The 13753-nt window shown below is 44.5% G+C and overlaps 1 protein-coding gene across 5 annotated transcripts in view; it reads right to left on the bottom strand.

Moving 5' to 3' along the window:
• The window catches only part of LOC139766683 (glutaminase kidney isoform, mitochondrial-like), a 440343-nt gene that overhangs the window by 143836 nt on the left and 282754 nt on the right, over window positions 1-13753 (bottom strand). The gene's annotated exons all lie outside the window — the stretch shown is intronic.

Below are 13753 nucleotides of genomic sequence, written 5' to 3'. Positions count from 1 at the left end.
GTCGAGAACATTATCTCGGAAAGCAAAAATGGGTATGTTTGAAGGAATAGTGGTTCCAACAATGTTGTATGGTTGCGAGGCGTGGGCTATGGATAGAGTTGTGCGCAGGAGGATGGATGTGCTGGAAATGAGATGTTTGAGGACAATGTGTGGTGTGAGGTGGTTTGATCGAGTAAGTAATGTAAGGGTGAGAGAGATGTGTGGAAATAAAAAGAGCGTGGTTGAGAGAGCAGAAGAGGGTGTTTTGAAATGGTTTGGGCACATGGAGAGAATGAGTGAGGAAAGATTGACCAAGAGGATATATGTGTCGGAGGTGGAGGGAACGAGGAGAAGAGGGAGACCAAATTGGAGGTGGAAAGATGGAGTGAAAAGATTTTGTGTGATCGGGGCCTGAACATGCAGGAGGGTGAAAGGAGGGCAAGGAATAGAGTGAATTGGAGTGATGTGGTATACAGGGGTTGACATGCTGTCAGTGGAGTGAATCAAGGCATGTGAAGCGTCTGGGGTAAACCATGGAAAGCTGTGTAGGTATGTATATTTGCGTGTGTGGACGTGTGTATGTACATGTGTATGGGGGGGGGGTTGGGCCATTTCTTTCGTCTGTTTCCTTGCGCTACCTCGCAAACGCGGGAGACAGCGACAAAGTATAAAAAAAAAAAAAAAAAAAAAAAATATATATATATATATATATATATATATATATATATATATATATATAGACACTTGTCCTGTGTTTCCCGTGTTCGTGAAGTAGCGCTAGGAACTAGCGTAGAACTGCCTCATTCCCTCACCCTCACGCTCAAGGTGTCATGTGCAACGCAATGATACCAGAGCCCCTTATCCACAACCAGGCTTCATAGACTTTTTCGTTGTTTCCCCCGGGCACTTCACATGCCCTGGTTCAATCCACTAGTAAAATGTCGTCCCCTGTATACCATATCGCTCCATTTTACTCTATCCAGTGCAAGCCTTACACCATCCTGCATATTTAGGCCCAGAACACTCAAAATCTTTTCCCACTCAATCCTCTCATCACCAAATCGACTCTACTTTTGACCCATATGCGTTCTTTGTCAACCTCTCCTCACTCATCCTCTCCATAGGTCCAAACCATTTCAGCACATCCTATTGTGCTTTCTCAACCATACTCTTTTTATTGCCATACCTCTCTCTTACCCTAGCGCCTCTTACTCCTCACAACACAGACTGTCCTCAAACATTTCCTTTCCAACACATTCATCCATTTCCGTACTTTCTCGTATACAGCCGACGCCTCGCATCCATATATTACCGTCGGGATTACTATACCATCAAATGAGACCATCTTAGCCCCCACAGAAAGTGGCCTCTCCTTCCACGCATTCCTCAATACGCTGAAGATCTCCGCCCACCCACTTCAGCACCCATTGTTCCATTCGCAGGTATGTCCATTCCCAGGTACTCAAAACACTTTACTTTCTCCGATTTTTCTCCATCAAAATGCACATCAGAACTAACCCCGCCTGTTTGTGTTGCTAAACTTATTAACTTGGCTTTAACCTACATTCACTCTCAACTGCGAGGGTTTCAAGGGTAGAGAGGCAGGTCTGCACTCCGTCAGTGGTGGTGCGACCTCGGAAGTGAGTCGGTTCCTGTTTGCTTATGACACAACGCTGATGGCAGATTCGAGAAACTGTAGAAATTGGATTCTGACACACACACACACACACAAATATATAAATATATATATATATATATATATATATATATATATATATATATATATATATATATATATATATATTATCCCTGGGGATAGGGGAGAAAGAATACTTCCCACGTATTCCCTGCGTGTCGTAGAAGGCGACTAAAAGGGAAGGGAGCGGGGGGCTGGAAATCCTCCCCTCTCGTTTTTTTTTTTTTTAATTTTCTAAAAGAAGGAACAGAGAAGGGGGCCAGGTGAGGGTATTCCCTCAAAGGCCCAGTCCTCTGTTCTTAACGCTACCTCGCTATCGCGGGAAATGGCGAATAGTATAAAAAAAAATATATATATATATATATATATATATATATATATATATATATATATATATATATATATATATATATATATATATATATTGGAAAGGATCACAAATTTGCGCGCGATCAAGATATTCCTATGAGTCCACGGGGAAAATGAAACACGATAAGTTCCCAAGTGCACTGACTCATGTTTCTCTCATGTGTTTCCCCTGATGATGTGATTATTACACGAAAGTGCATTTGCGAACTTATCGTGTTTCATTTTCCCCGTGGACTCATAGGAATATATATATATATATATATATATATATATATATATATATATATATATATATATATATATATATATATATATCCCTGGGGATAGGGGATTAAGAATGCTTCCCACGTATTCCCTGCGTGTCGTAGAAGGCGACTAAAAGGGGAGGGAGCGGGGGGCTGGAAATCCTCCCCTCTCGGTTTTTTTTTTTTTTTTTTTTTTTTTCCAAAAGAAGGAACAGAGAATTGGGCCAGGTGAGGGTATTCCCTCAAAGGCCCAGTCCTCTGTTCTTAACGCTACCTCGCTAATGCGGGAAATGGCGAATAGTTTGAAAGAAAAGATAAATATATATACATATATATATATCATACACATTCGCCATTTCCCGCGTCAGCGAGGTAGCGTTAAGAACAGATGACTGAGCATCAAAGACAAAATCCTCACTTTACCCCCTGCTCTGTTCCCTTTTTTGGAAAAGTAAAAATTGGCAGGGAGGATTCCCTGTCCCCCCCCCCCCCCCGCCTTACGACACGCAGGGAATACCTGGGAAGTATTCTTGCTCCTCCATCCCCATATATATATATATATATATATATATATATATATATATATATATATATATATATATATATATATATATATATATATATATAATTAGCCTACAGTAACCTGCGGACATGTGGTAATCATTTTTGCCGCATTTCATTAGTTCATATTATATTTCTGATAATGTTCAAAGTATGAACTCTATATTTTTTCCTTTTTTTTTGGGGGGGGGCAACAACATTATCACAGGTACTCTAATTCGAGAACAATTCGTTGTTAACAGCTTCTATTGCAGCAACAAATTTCCCTTAATGACCCAAATATAACGAAATTCCTATAAGTATGATCATATGAACAAACTTAACAAAATCGAGGGAGAAAAATAAAACCGAGAAAAATAAAACCAGGAAATGGACCTTTACCCCCAACCAAACCAGGATGGTGAGTTGACCCCTTCAGCAGTAGTACGTGGGCCTGAGCCTTTAACGTGGTCCTTAATCAAAGGTCAGATTTAAGGTCACGCCACCACACACAAGGGGAGGGTTGTGCCCTCCTGCTGCACGGGTTAATATTACACATGTTTATTTGGAAGCGCCGATTTACAGGCAGCCTGAGTGACAAGCCACGTAAATACATCTTAAAAATAAAACTGCGTTTGTTTTTCTTTGATTTATGTAATGATATTGAGCAGTTTAAGTGGATGGGGGATTGAGCAGTTTAAGTGGGGGAGGGTGGGTTGTGGTGGGGGGGTAAGTGGAGTGAAAAACCACAATGGAAAATAGGAGAGAATTTTCTACACGCAGTTTATTGACGTCTCTAATTTTAAAATGCCTCTCACGGTGCGCAGTGTGTGTGTGTGTGTGTGTGTGTGTGTGTGTGTGTGTGTGTGTGTGTGTGTGTGTGTGCAGGCTTTGCGCTCATAATTTAACGCTTCACTTATCGCCTCAATAATTGGACCCCGTGGACGTCGCAGCTGTCAAGCCTTGGCTTCCAAAAATACTTCTTTCAGTCTGCGACAAAACTCAATGTGAAAAATGAAAGAAAATTACGAAAACATGGCATGACGCGGGTTGGGCCAGCGATGCTCAGAGCGGACAGTATTGAACGGGTTCAAGTGGTCTAATCTTCGTCTCGCTCAAAATAAACATAGAATCATAAATCAAGAATAAAATGATAAATTGGTGATGCTGGGGGGAAGCCTTCAAACGCTGTGTCTAAACGTGACTCAAATGATTTGGAAAGTTGCTGTTTGACTCCTGTGTGTGTGTGTGTGTGTGTGTGTGTGTGTGTGTGTGTGTGTGTGTGTGTGATTACCTAACGTAACCACATAACTGTCGAGTGCAGAAAGGGATTTCCACACTGGTGGCGCGCCCCTCATCTTTCAAACTTTCTTTGCTTCCAAACAACTTAAAAAAATCTGCATTCAAGTCGCTTCCACCGAGCTCACTTCATTCACCCACACCACCACCGAGGAAGGAGTTATTCCCTTTGTATCTCCCCTGACGTGCCGCCTCTTGCGTGAGGGAGAAGGGATGAAGTAGATCCATTCGACCAAATAAAGGCGCGTAGAGACGTGCTCCAGCTAGGACATTCGTCAGCCAACTGTAAACACATTCCTGGCCACCACATCTGATCGCTTCGCTCGTCCTCACACACACGCACACACACACACACACACACACACACACACACACACTCACTCTTCCGCCCTACCAATATAGTTGTGCTAGTGGTAGGAACCCACAGGAGACGTCTCACACACGGGAGGCACTTGTAAAATATACCTTACACACACACACACACACACACACACACGTCGCAAATATATAAAGGTAAAAAAGACACGTCTTCAAGGAGATTATACGAGTCAAAAATAGTTTTGGCCAATCATTGGCTCCTCCCAAGTGGTACTGACAATGTATGTGTGTGAGAGAGAGAGAGAGAGAGAGAGAGAGAGAGAGAGAGAGAGAGAGAGAGAGAGTGCGTTTTCATCTCTTTCTTTCTTTCTCAGTAACATATTACTTCTGAGTTCTGCAAGTCCTAAGCCAATCATCTTTCCACGTCCAGGCAGCAGATTTTCATTCGTCGTTTGATAATTTTCTGTTATGAGGGAAAAACACTTTTTGTATGTCATGAAGTTGACCATCCACACGGTGTCTATTTACCGAGTTCATTTACATTACGCTGGGAAAACGCCCACTCTACACATGCAGACGTAGAGCCAACAGGTTGTACATATGAGGTCTGAAAAAAAAAGACTGAACATGGAGTGAGTGTTGCCACCATCATAACTGTTCTCTGTTCACAAACACAAAGTTGCTGCAGTGTCACACATGGATTCCATGGAGTCTTTAGCAATACAACAGATTCCGCCAATGATCCAGCAGCTTATCTTCAGTCTCCCTCTCTCACGTGAGGAGGAAGATGAAGTGCCAGTTTTACTTGGTCCTTTGCATTTTCAAAGTACGTGCCATTTTCACTGTGAGGCAAGACATGTCTTCCACTCAATGATCCACACTTGAATGAGAGGTTCGCACGCTGTCCTCAGCCACGTATCCTGATAACGAAACTTCAGCCTTAGTTAGTTTATCGCTAATATACCTTGAGCATTTTGTTCGCTAGTTTATCTTGAGCACAATGTTCGCTACTTTACCTTGAGCATATTGTTCGCTACTTTATCTTGAGCATATTGTTCGCTACTTTATCTTCCGAGCATTATGTTCGCTACTTTATCTTGAGCATATTGTTCGCTACTTAATCTTGAGCATATTGTTCGCTACTTTATCTTGAGCATTTTCTTTGCTACTTTATCTTGAGCATATTGTTCGCTACTTCATCTTGAACATATTTTCTAAGAAGAAAATGCTGGATACTGACGACACTTTTCTTGGCAGGAGAATATTTTCACGTGAGGTCTGACCCAAGCTTCGCGAGTCACCAGTGCCCACCTATTCTTCCACTCTACCCTCACACACACACACACACACACACTGTAGCATACTTATCATTCGCATCCACGTTCACCAAACCATTCAGCTCCGAGCCTTTCAGCCATCCTGGGTATAATGTGTTGGTTCCATCATACCATCCCCACCCTATGGACCAGAATTCCCTGATCAATTCATTGTTCGCATGATACAGCAGTCTCAATCCCACGTCCAGAATCCCCTAATTCATTCATTGTTCTCAGGATATAGTAGGCTTAATCCCAAGCCGATCCCACAAGAGGTCTAACCCGTAACTGAAGACAGGAGCGGACGGCAAGGGGGGACAGGGAAACCTTTTAAACTCACAGGTGCTGGACGCCTGGGATCTCGGGGTCTCCTCTGTGGGAGGTGCTCATGTGCCATGAATCTCGCAAAACTGTGTCAATCTCACCTCGAATTCGTGACATACAGATATTCAGCACATATTACTGTTCCACTATACGTGTCCTACCAGAAAGTGAAGACCACTGGTGTCCATCGTCCAAACCTATGTGGAAACTTTACATTACCGGAGTCGAGGATGCGACTCTATATAGCCATGTCGGCGTCCGGTCTCGGAGACATCCATGTCCATGACCGTGAGTGTAAACACAGCCATGAATGCGATTACTTCAACACGACTGTACGCAAAGATATTACAAAGTATAAACCAAACCAAGAATGCAATTACTCACCCCCTTTTTTTCCCCCCACTCACATTACATACAACGTATATATAGACAGTACAAAATGCTTCGAAAATCCCAAGATGAATCCTCAGATCGTGGGAGAAAATACCACGGAGTGGTAACACTGCTTCACACGTCGTCGTGTTCGGGCCCAGGACGTGACTACAGTCAACACTGGTGACACGTATGCCAATTATCGTGACAAAGCAGACAGCACCTGTGCCAATAACCGTGACACATATTGGGGGACATGACAAACCACAGGGGTACGAGGCTCAATATCTGTGACGCATAGATCAACAGGTGACAAAAAATATATGAGTTGATATTACTGAAGAGGCTAATCTAAATGTCCAATATGTTTCATCACCCCAGTTGTCGTCGTCCAGGAACAGACGAAGAAGGTCCGTGACCCTGAGTTAATGTATATATATTTCCTCCCATACTTGACCGCCGTTTTCCGTATTAGCGAGGTAGCGCCAGGAACAGACGAAGAAGGGCCGTGACCCTGAGTTAATATATATATATTTCCTCCCATACTTGACCGCCGTTTTCCGTGTCAGCGAGGTAGCGCCACGAACAGACGAAGAGGGGCCGTATCCGCTCACATCCATCTTCTGGCTGTCAAGTGTGATACGAGACCACAGCTCCCTATCCACAACCAGGCCCCGCAGACCTTTTTTATGGTTTACCCCTAACGCTTCACATGCCTTGATTCATGTCCATTGGCAGCACCTCGTCCCCCAGTATACAACATCGTTTCAATTCACTCTGTCCCGAGCACGCCTTTCACCCTCCTGCATGTTCAGGCCCCGATCGCTCAATTTTTTGCTTTCACTCCATCTTCCATCTCCAATTTGGTCTCCCGGTTCTCCTTGTTCCCTCCACTTCTGATACATATATCCTTTTTGTCAAACTGTCCTCATGCATTCTCTCCATAGGTCTAAACCATTTCAGCACACGTTCTTCAGCTCTCCAAACAACACTCTTTCAATCATCCCTTTAATTACCGCACATCTGTCTTACCCTTTCACTGCTTACTTGATCAAACTACCTCACATCACATATTGTCCCCAAACATTTCATTTCTAACACAGCCACCCTCCTCCACACAGCCTTATCTACAGCCCATGCTACGCATCCATATGATAATGTTGGGGTTTTCTATTCCTTGAAACATGCCCATTTTTCCCCTTCCGGATAACGTTCTTTCCTTACACACATTCTTCATCGCTCCCAGAACCTTCGCCCCCTCACCTACCCTATGAGCCACTTTCGTTTCCATAGTTCCATTCGCTGTCATGTCCACTCCCAGGTATCTAAAACACTTCAATTTCTCCAAGTTTACACATATATATGAATTATTATGGTTACAATATTTGTAAGATGCGAGTCAATGAATAATTAATTGACCCTGTTACTGTCACGGAGGGTTAAACAACTTGAGACACATATTTTAGCAATATCATTCAGGAAAACGTGGGTAAGTGGATTCCCTAGTGTTCCTCCCTGCACCTTCCTGACCATCTGCTGACGAAGATGACGAAGACAAGGCGTCTTAAACACCCACCGACACAGGTATTGGTAAACGGTGTATGACAACACGTAAAAAAAAATTACTCCATTAACTTGGGTCAGACACTGGACGGGCAATTAGCTTTGTTCAGCCATAGGTAGGGTTGAGGAGATACAGAGGTTCTCCGTGTTAAAGGAGGAGAGAAGAACCAGTGACCATCGACCTTCACAGTAGGAGATCACGAAGACACCGAGGACGGTGGTGCCTTCCCTGGTGCTATGGCTCACCCAGCCACCACTCCCTCCCTCCTCTCAACACGCCCACAACGCCATGAACACAGTACGTCGTCGAGCCATCGCGCGGTGGCACACCGACCTCACGACATCTTGGCCAGGATATATGTAACACGTCCAGGTGTAAACCTCTCAAATGACTGTCAGACATCAGTAGGATGTTTTCCACTACGCGCAAAAGAATAAACATATACACATCTGCATCATAAACTCAAAAAAAAAAGAACAGTTTCAACCTCCTACTACTCACAGAAGTTGGACGAAAAAAAATATATATCAACCCACAGGACAAGATGGCACACAAGTAACGCACAGCAAAGCAGACGATATTGTGTTGGAAATACGAGGAAGCTCCTGACACAAGCACCACGTGCACTCCACCTGTTTACCACCTGAAACCTTGAATACAAAACATTCCTCCGGCCAAATAACCATGGGCTGCAGGTTACATACGACAATGGCATAGTGCCATTGTACATAGGCAAAGGGGATAAAGGTGAGTGTTCAAATTACAGAGGTATAAGTGTGTTGAGTGTTCCTGGGAGATTATATGGGAGGGTATTGATTGAGAAGGGTGAAGGCATGTACAGAGCATCAGATTGGGGAAGAGCAGTGTGGTTTCAGAAGTGGTAGAGGATGTGTGGATCAGGTGTTTGCTTTGAAGAATGTATGTGAGAAATACTTACAAAAGTAGATGGATTTGTATGTAGCATTTATGGATCTGGATATGGCATATGATAGGGTTGATAAAGATACTCTGTGGAAGGTATTCAGAATATATGGCGTGGGAGTTAAGTTGCTAGAAGCAGTGAAAAGTTTTTATCAAGGATGTAAGGCATGTGTGCGAGAAGGAAGAGAGGAAAGTCATTGGTTCCCAGTGAATGTCGGTTTGCGGCAGGGATGCGTCATGTCTCCATGGTTGTTTAATCTGTTTATGGATGTGGTTGTTAGAAGTGAATGCAAGAGTTTTGGAGAGAGGGGCAAGTATGCAGTCTGTTATGGACGAGGGCCTGGGAAGTGATGCAGTTGTTCGCTGATGATACAGCGCTGGTGGCTGATTCGGGTGAGAGACTGAAGAAGTTGGTGACTGAGTTTGGTAAAGTGTGTGAAAGAAGAATGCTGAGAGTGAATGTGAATAAGAGCAAGGTTATTAGGTTCGGTAGGGTTAATTGGGAGGTACGTATGAATGCAAAAAAAATGGAGGAAGTGAAGTGTTTTAGATATCTGGGAGTGGATTTAGCAGCAGATGGAACCATGGAAGCGGAAGTGAGTCACAGGGTGGGGGAGGGGGCGAAGGTTCTGGGAGCCTTGAAGAATGTGTGAAAGGCGAGAACGTTATCTCGGAAAGCAAAAATGGGTACGTTTGAAGGAATAATGGTTCTAACAATGTTACATGGTTGCGAGGCGTGGGCTACAGAAAGGGTTGTGCGGAGGAGCGTGGATGTGTTGGAAATGAAACGTTTGAGGACAATATGTGGAGTGAGGTGGTTTTACCGAGTGATTAATGAAAAGGTAAGAGAGATGTGTGGTAATATAAGGAGTGTGGTTGAAAGAGCAGAGGAGGGTGTATTTTGGTCACATGGAGAGAATGAGTGAGGAAAGATTGACAAAGAGGACATATGTGTCAGGGGTAGAGGGTACGAGGAGAAGTGGGAGTGCAAACTGGAGGTGGAAGGATGGAGTGAAAAAGATTTTGAGTGATCGGGGCCTGAACATACAGGAGGGTGAAAGGCGTGCAAGGAATAGAGTGAACTGGAACGATGTGGTATACCGGGGTCGACGTGCTGTCAATGGATTGAACTAGGGCATGTGAAGCGTCTGGGGTAAACCATGGAAAGTTTTGTGGGGCCTGGATATGGAAAGGGAGCTGTGGTTTCGGTGCATTACACACGACAGATAGAGACTGAGTGTGTACGAATGTGGTCTTTGTTGTCTCTTCCTAGCGTTACCTCGCGCGCGTGCGGGGGGAGGGAGATGTCATTTCATGTGTGGCGGGGTGGCGACGAAACTGGATGAAGGCAGCAAGTATGAATATGTACACGTGTATATATGTATATGTCTGTCTATATACATGTATGTATACGTTGAAATGTATAGGTATGTATATGTGCGTGTGTGGGCGCTTATGTATATATACATGTGTATGTGGGTGAGTTGGCCCATTCTTTCGTCTGTTTCCTTGCGCTACCTCGCTAACGCGGGAGACAGCGACTAAGTATAATATATATATATATATATATATATATATATATATATATATATATATATATATATATATATATATATATAAAGCAATGCATATATGCGTCCTGATTGGGGGACATTAGTTGCAAGTAATATGAACCTCACCTCAAGGTGTAGGCAAAAAACACAGCAACGAATTGAGGGAATTTTTCGTCACTGGAGGAGGTTGGCAGAGAGAAGAGGAGGGAGGAAGGGAAGAGGGAGGGAAGGGGAGGGGAAGGAAGGGGAGGGAGGGAGGGAAGGGGGAAGGGAGGGGAAGTGTGTACGTGGATAGCGTCGTGAGGACGTACGAGTAGCGATGCAGGTCGTGTTGCTGTGGTGGTTTTTCTCCTGTCCTCCATTACAGAGTAGCAGGAGACACAGAGGACAGGTGGAGCGTCAGGCCAACCCACACACACACACACACACACACAACACACACACACACACACACACACACACTGTGCCCTACTGACAAACATAGCTTGACTTGCACTTTATGAGGCGACAGGAGGTATTTGTATGCCCCAGCCTCGGAAAAGCTTCAGGTTGGCTGTGGAGGGAGTAAGCAAGGGAGGGTGTCCCCACACACGCGGGAGGGGCGGGAGATTCAAGATGAAAGTTCCTGTGGTGGCTGGTGGCGGGTTCCTATGGTGGCTGGTGGCGGGTTCAACAGATACAACTGAAATAACAGGGAGGAAGGGGGTCGGGCCATCTAAAGCTATGGGCTCAACAGGTACATCTAAAATAACAGGGAGGAAGGGGAACGGGCCATTTAAAGACGAGGGCTCAACAGATACATCTAAAATAACAGGGAGGAAGAACGGTGATGGGCCGTCTTGTGCCCCGCGTCAGGCTAAGGCCTAGCGAATCCTAACAGCACGTCATGTGGTCATGGACGTACATCTTGGAACAGTTGAGCCAGCCTGGAGTGAGGAGGGGCAACACTCCTTACGAACATGAGAGGAAGGACTGAGTGGAAGGTTACGAGGTGAGTCGTTGGTCGGGGTGTAGCCCTGGGGAGTGTTGGGAGGTGGTGAGGAACGGAGGAACCTCTGACATGTACAGGGAACGACAGGGAACAAGAAATGCCAATGTGATGTCTGTTTCTTTCCTAACATAACTAAGCTTGGGAACACTTGACCTTCTCATGTCTCTCCTACCACCTAACCCTTTCTAAAAGGTAAGTCTTCCGCTGATCTTAAAGCAGAAACTATTATCCTCTTCTCTCCTTACCTATTTCAATTCAATACCAGGCCTCGATGTTGTCTACTTTCCGTAACTGGAGCCTTATACACACACACACACACACACACACACACACACACACATATATATATATATATATATATATATATATATATATATATATATATATATATATATATATATGAAAGACTAAATTTAAGCAAGTTCAGAGACGAGCTAATTCTAGGATGGATTATATGGTTTACAAGTCGGGCCAAATATGCTCGAGTGGTGTAGAAGATGGAAGAGTGGGTTGAAGTCTGTCATGTTTGCCAGAGACGATCAATGGCTGGGTCTTGATGTATGAAGGGATGAAAAAATGACAGATTCGCCGGCGTGTAATGACTGTCACATCAGAACCAAGGGGAAAAAAAATAATGTACAGTTACATGGAGACGACAGATGGAGAATGCGAACTATGGCCACAACACAGAGTGGAGATTGATACCTAAAAATATTCACAGTAAGAATCGTCTGTCACTCTTCCGAGTACTTTGTTCGGATGGACTTCATGAGACAGGAGGAGGAGGAAGGCTAAATATGGGATACCTGGAGAGAAGTGCCTTAATGCCAAACTTCGTTGAGGTATGCCAAGATAATATGTGAGGGGTTTATGTGAAGGGTGGAGCAAGGGTCTGTGTGAAGGACTGGGCTGTTTAGGCATTATGTGAAGGGTCTGTGTGAAGGACTGGGCTGTTTAAGTATCATGTGAAGGGTCTGTGTGAAGGACTGGGCTGTTTAGGCATTATGTGAAGGGTCTGTGGGAAGGACTGGGCTGTTTAGGCATTATGTGAAGGATCTGTGTGAAGGACTGGGCTGTTTAGGCATTATGTGAAGGGTCTGTGGGAAGGACTGGGCTGTTTAGGCATTATGTGAAGGGTCTGTGGGAAGGACTGGGCTGTTTAGGCATTATGTGAAGGGTCTGTGGGAAGGACTGGGCTGTTTAGGCATTATGTGAAGGGTCTGTGTAAGGACTGGGCTGTTTAGGCATTATGTGAAGGATCTGTGTGAAGGACTGGGCTGTTTAGGCATTATGTGAAGGATCTGTGTGAAGGACTGGGCTGTTTAGGCATTATGTGAAGGGTCTGTGTGAAGGACTGGGCTGTTTAGGCATTATGTGAAGGATCTGTGTGAAGGACTGGGCTGTTTAGGCATTATGTGAAGGGTCTGTGTGAAGGACTGGGCTGTTTAGGCATTATGTGAAGGGTCTGTGTGAAGGACTAGGCTGTTTAGGCATTATGTGAAGGGTCTGTGTGAAGGACTAGGCTGTTTAGGCATTATGTGAAGGGTAGAGCAGATGTCTAAGTGAAGGACTACGGTGTTTGGTCTTTATGTGAAGGGTAGTGGAGGTGTCAGCACCAAGCACTAGGGTGCGTAGGTGTCTGAAGGTAATGTGGTGTCTTAGGATTACTTATGATTACCATTTGTGTGTTCAGTGTAAAGATTTTACAAACATGTTGCCCCGTTAAAGGTTCCAGTCAAGGACAAAAGTCTACATCAAGGCCGAGCCTTAAATGAAATAGAGAGAATTATGAAACGGAAAATGAAAAAATAAGGGAAAATATTCACGAATTTTTAAGGATGTGAAACAACTGTCTTATAATATTCACGAATTTTTAAGGATGTGAAACACCTGTCTTATAATATGTGTCAAGTCATAGTTATAGGGAAAGACAAGAGAAAGTAGAGAATTCCAAAGCTTCAACGTGTAAGGAAAGAAGCAGGTATCAAAACGGCCCACCCTTGAGTTGCCGACGGCAACCAAAGCCAGGTAACTTTACCGACCATCCCCGAGGGATGGATGAACACCTGGGCAGGTTGTGGGCCGACGACCTCGCCCCAAGATCCAAACCCGGGCATGAATTGTGGTCAGCTACTGACCACTCAACCACAGAGGCTGTGGGCGTGTGTGGGCGGCACCTCCCCAGCGTTCATGCTTGTGCTGGTTGCATATATACCACTAACAGCGAAGTACCGCCCACGCCCTGTGGAGTGGGAGACCGGGGGTC

Source organism: Panulirus ornatus, chromosome 58, assembly GCF_036320965.1.
Source record: "Panulirus ornatus isolate Po-2019 chromosome 58, ASM3632096v1, whole genome shotgun sequence".
NCBI lineage: Eukaryota > Metazoa > Arthropoda > Malacostraca > Decapoda > Palinuridae > Panulirus > Panulirus ornatus.
The sequence above is the reverse complement of the archived record's forward strand: the minus strand, read 5'-3'. Positions and strand labels throughout refer to the sequence as shown.